The sequence below is a fragment of the Salvelinus sp. IW2-2015 genome, linkage group LG17 (assembly GCF_002910315.2).
Source record: "Salvelinus sp. IW2-2015 linkage group LG17, ASM291031v2, whole genome shotgun sequence".
In the NCBI taxonomy this organism is placed as follows: Eukaryota; Metazoa; Chordata; class Actinopteri; order Salmoniformes; family Salmonidae; genus Salvelinus; species Salvelinus sp. IW2-2015.
Window position 1 is genome coordinate 23874902 of NC_036857.1, and position 6000 is coordinate 23880901.

Consider the following 6000-nt stretch of genomic DNA (forward strand, 5'->3'; position numbering starts at 1 on the left):
TATGAGGTGGAGAGGGGGATGAGGAGGAGAGGCTCCGCTGGGCTCTGCTCTGCCAGCTCTAAGAGCACTTAGGCAGATGAGAGGGAGACAACAGGCAGGGAGGCAGGTAGTGTACTATGGGACAGGCTGCTGGAGCTATGTACAGACCTTAAGAGAAACTAGTCTTCGTTAATGTCCCCATAATGTTTTCAGCGCAAGGCCTAGTTATGAGAACATTGTGTATTCCTGGGGGGGGTGCATAGCAACCTTTTCCAGACCTTTTTCTTGTCCACTTCTCACAATCACATACAGTACATTTCTGTTAGATAGAAACGGGAGAGCTGCGCTGCTGTAGCATTGGTGCACAGCTTTAACCAATGTCACTTTATATTGACTCACTGTGTGGCATAACTCGTACCAGTGATCTTATTGGGGAATATTTCTCCTGTTTGATATGAGCACATGAAAAAGCACCGCCCAGCTGCCGCGTTGTCACCCTGGCGTGCATACAGCGTGTGTGACACCACAGACAGCAGAGAGGAGACCCTGTCGGATTCCACTTTGAACAACTTGACAAATGCCCACGTTTACAGAGAGACAAAAGCATAAGATAGGGCATAACACCAGTTGGATTCCTCCGTTTTGTGCCACTCTCTCTGACAGAGACAACTATATTTCCTCTTTAATGTCAGGAAATAGCAATCATACATGATCCCACCCATCCAACAAAGCTCTTAACTCTAAGCCAGTTGACATACAGTACAATGGACATTATGTAAGTCAATACAACTTAATTTATTCCCTCAGGGGCATTTAAGAAAAGCCAAATCACAAAATGTCAACTTCCTCAACACATAATACTGTAAACAGACCACATACATCACATTCCTCAATACACCTGTATGTCTTCCCTGGGTTGAGTGTGACACTGAAACATGTTGTTGTCCTGGGTTCACAGTAGGCTGACTTCCTGGGTTGAGTGTGACACTGAAACATGTTGTTGTCCTGGGTTCACAGTAGGCTGACTTCCTGGTTTGAGTGTGTTAGGAGTGACAGTAAAGCATGTTGTTGTCTTGTGCCCCCCCTCCAGATCACCATGGCCCTGGAGCAGGCCGAGCAGGCTAAGAAACAGCGTCTGGCCTACAAGGTGGAGCAGCTCATCTCAGCCATGTCCCTGGAGAGCTGAGACAGACCACGGGATTGGACGACTGGACCGGCCCGGGATATCCATCAGCCACAGCCACCCAACCAACAGTCCCGATACTCACAGTGTGGGGGTGGGGAGGGGGGGGGGGACAAGCAACCACCACTGACCTGGGACCTTTTAAATCCAGAAATCAAGAGATTTTTTTTTTAAATCAAATTTTCTTCCTACGCCATACTGCTACCAACTCCAAATGACTCCATAGGCTCTGGAGACATGGGTGGTGATGATGATGTATGGTGGGGCGACCACAGACCTCCATAAAGGCTACATGGCATCTTTCTTTCCAGCTGATATTATTTTGGGTTTGACGGGCAGTGTTGTGTGTGTGTATAGCCCTGGAGCAGAGATATGTTGAGAGAAGGAACGAACAGAGGGGAGATGTTGTAGCCAGATACACTCTCCCTGTCTGCTGAAAACTCACATTAGAGACAGTGTAAGGAAAAAGAGTTAGCGAAAGCGATAAAGACTTCTCATGATGGATTCCAGAGATATTGTTGCTGAGTTTTGCTTCCAAAAATATCTGCTTTATTTTTGTATGTGTACATTTTGATCTTATCAGTTGCAGTGGAAACATCTTCCTCTTGTTACATATATGGACATTGTTGTACTGTACAAAGGCATAGGTTGTATTATAACACGTCTTTATAGGGTGCCGTGGCCATCAGAAAGACATGGTTCTATGTCATGTCCTGTCCTGCTCTCTGTTCTCCTCAGACAGCATTACCATTCGTTATCAACATGATACTCCAGACCAAGTGGACAGAACCCAGCTCTGACTGTAACCCATCAGCCCTGTACAGGAACCCAYAAAAACGCATTCCGCATCGTACGGAGAACGGACCTCCTCTGAGGGGGTCAAAGTTCAACCAGCATGCTTATCGACCCCAAACCCCTGTACCCTGTGTGATAAGAGGAGATCCACAGGCCCACAGAGCGTTTAGGTTATAAGGACAACAACAACCAGCATCCTACTGGTTTCTAGAAGAATCTCCTCTGCAGTAACGCCATCTGTATGTACTGTGAATGTACAAATGCTGATGGGACTTTTTCACTTGAGTTTGTATTTTAAACAAATAGGAGTTAGTTGAACAGAACTTTAATGGCAAGATAGATGGCCAACTGAACATCCGTCCAAGTCCCTTTACCCCTGTCACCATCATTTACCCTGCTACCAAATCCTCTATCTCTACCGTAAGAGGGTGTGTACTATACAGTCTGTATTGTAGCCGTAGTTGCCGTGGCTACGCTGCTCTTAACGTACAAATACCATAATATACTGGAGACTAGATTCTAGAGTCTGCCAAGCTGGGGACTGAGGCTGGCGGCAGGAGTGAAAACACTCCGTTATATAACCGCTGTTTGTATGGCTTTAGGGGGATCGGATCAAGTGTGTGTGTAAAACTTGCATGCATCGTATCACATGTCAGAASAAGTGTTTTTAAGGTCCATCTTTGTTTGTTTTTGTAAGTGCCAATGGATCAGGCTAGCTGGAGATGGCCAGCGGCTAAATGCTAGCGAACTTAGTTTTCTACCCAACTATGTACCAGCAACGTCTTTCCAAACGAGAATAAGAAAAAGCCTGTGTAGTGCCAAAAGATCCCGTTGTTTTAAATGATTCATCGGTTAATGCTTTACAACGGGGGCCATCCAAGCCCTGGAACTGAAGTAAAGAGCCTGCAGAGAGGTGCTCATGTAACTGGAAGCCTGTGAACAAGGAGCAGGTACRAAAGCAGGACAGTAGCAGCCTCGGGAGAGAGACACTTCTGTAAAATATAGAGTTACTTGTCGAAAGTTGTAATTTTTTTTGTTTTTGTCAAGAAGGAAATATCTCAACTGCTAGCATGGTCAAAAGAGGATGTAAACATCAAAGACAATGTGTGTTACAGTACCAGGTAGATCTTTGGTAAGATTGGATTGTCCCGTACCAAACTTAACCCATTTATGAAACATGACAACATAGTGTAGATTCTTTCTGCTGGATTGAATGACCACCACCATTCTGTTTTCTCCAGACTTCTTTGTTGGCTCACCGTTTACATCAAGTACTTGAAACTAGGTAGTATTAAAAGGTGAACAGTATGATGAAATGATTCATGGAGGGAGAGAGCATAAAACCAATGTTAATGGATGTGCTTGTTTTGTCTGTGGCTTTAGAACGCCAAGCTAACAAACCAACCATCAAAACCACTGAGTGGTCCTGACTCGTCTTTACGTCAACACTAATCCACCGCCTCTGTTGGCACCGTTTTGTTGAAATTGGCACGGTCCTTTTGATAAGGTACCCGTCTTGCCACGGTGTGTAAAAGACCTGTTTGAAAAGGATAGGAAAGGTGAAGAGGTCATGGCCTGTTGCTGTACGGGCAGGCAGTGCTTCAGCCGTCTCGCCAGAGCTGTCTGAAGAGTAGAGCTCAGTCAGAAATGAGAGAGAGACCCCTTTAGCTCTAGTTTCCTGCTCCGGCTTTGAAGCAGTGCTTTGATCTGAGTGTAGTCGTGTGCAGTGTGATCGGAAGACGAAAAAACACATCAAAAACAGGCATAGAGAAATGCAAGGCGATCACATGATTGACATGGTATTAATGTGTCCTGCCAGGAGGGCGGGCTGGCTGTTGGCCCCCTGCTACACAAATATCTATAGGTACACTTTAAATACAGACACACGCTCAAACACGAATATGAAGCATCCACCGTTGAACAATGGTGTCCTCCCTTCTATTCTCTTCCTCTCATCCAAGAGAACCAAGCCCCTCTCATGCCTCATATTGCTTGTCTGTGTTCTGGTGCCTTTTATATTCCATGTGATGAAACCTCCTATAGTACGTGTTCCACTATATTCTCCATTTGGCTTGATAGGAATGGGGTAAATGAAATAGAGAGGCATAGTTTGACTGAAACAAAGTCAGTTTTTCTCTTGAGGGACCATTGCTTAATGTTCTGTTTTTGACTTGTCTTTATTTTCATAAACTGCCATCCGCTGGTTATTTCATTACCGTTCTAAAAATCKAATCCAACCTTGGCTTCTGGCCAGCATGCTATAACACCATGACTTTGCTAGTCAATAGAAAATACGTTTCCACATCTTATTATTATTATAAGTCTTAACTCACTGCTGTCTGCACCTTCCGTTTTGTGAAAGAGACTTGAATGAATTGTAACAGATTCATTTCATACTGTTACACTTTGGAGATGATGACGACAAATGAAAAGGTGGAAGTTATCATTATGTTTTGTTTCCCATTCTGCAGCTCAGAATTGAATTTCACAGCCAGTTAGTTGTCTCTGAGACATTTTGCAGTTGATGCACGTTGAGGATTATTAAAATGGCAACTTCCATTTCCGCTACAGAAGAGATGGAACCTAATTGAAGAAGATACAGTATGTTGTGCACTTTTTTACCCTTGGCTTACGTGGTGGCAAAGTGATGGGTCTACTGGCATGCTTCATTACTTACAGAAAAACAAAGACAATTATTCACCTTTTTTCTTTTCTCATGTCATCAGTCGGGGGAATCGAAAAGTCAACTATTATTCTCAAGGCAGAAGCATCAATATGAAATAAATATCCTTCTTCCATTCTAAACACAACACAATGTAGACAACCCTTTGTAGACACCGGAGTTCTGTAATTTGGTATATACAAATGACGATAATAATAATAATGGCTGTCTGTTCTTGTTGTTTTATAAAAGTGCTGTGAAAATTCTAAGAAAGTTTAAAGTATTTAAAGTTGTTCTCGTTTTTATTTTATTTTTTTGCTTAGGTTTTGTTATGATAATATATTATTGTGTACCTATTGTAAATATGAAGCACCTATTTTGCAAGCCAGGAATTCACTTTTTACTGTTGTTATATATAAATAAACTTTGCTGGTAAAAAAAAACCGCATAGAGCTGAAATACACTGCCTTGTCTCGTTGACATCAGAAGAAACAAACTGGCTCAGGAGTATCAGACTAGGATAATCCTTTCCAAGCATAATGTATGTGTTAGCTACTGTATAACAAATAGAGAGAGGTAATCAGAAGTAGGTGATATCCAATAATGTTTTTGATGATGATGGAACTGCCTAACATTGGTCAAATTCCTGGCTTGACAGTTGATATAGCTACGGTGGTAGATTCCTATAGTAGCCTAGCCACTCCACTTTATGCCCTTGCCCCAGGCCATCAGCCTACAGGGAACAAAGGGCTGCTCTCTCTCATTCATCCCATTTAGCCTGGGTTATTCCTGGGATTTAATCTAAACCCTGCCATCAATGGACACAGACACTGAGGCTAGCCGCTTAGCCGCTAACAAGATAACCCATCAATGGACACACACACTGAGGCTAGCCGCTTAGCCGCTAACAAGATAACCCATCAATGGACACTCACGCCGTGGCTCTTAACAAGATAACCCATGCCTCTAATATGGAGAAGTGCAACCGTTTGTCTTCTTCATGCAGCAACATTGACTCAGGCTGCACAATCCTCCACAACACCGGGGATGGAAGAATCCCATTAGGATGGTAATAGATGGCCCCCGGCTAGTCTGATGCTGAGGTTGACCACGCTGCTCCTGTCTTTCCATATTAACCCACCAATACGAGTGCCTGAAAAAGCCATAGTAGGGCTCTAACGTAAAATATTTCGGCTATCTATCTAACTGGAGACCCAGGACAATAGTTCCTTATCTTAAACCGGCCCACCTCTTGAAAGGTGGTGCTCCTATTATGACCCTCCGGGACGGATATGAACCAGCGCTTGGTTGTTAAATAACACAGATGATAGTACAGTACCTCTAACCCTCTGTGAATAAGTTCCTCCGACTGCCATGGTTG

The 6000-nt window shown here is 43.6% G+C and overlaps 1 pseudogene; it reads left to right on the forward strand.

Annotated features, from left to right (window-relative positions):
- The window catches only part of LOC111976302 (plexin-A2-like), a 271282-nt pseudogene extending 267566 nt beyond the window's left edge, over window positions 1-3716 (forward strand).
- Window positions 3717-6000: the final 2284 nt, after the last annotated feature.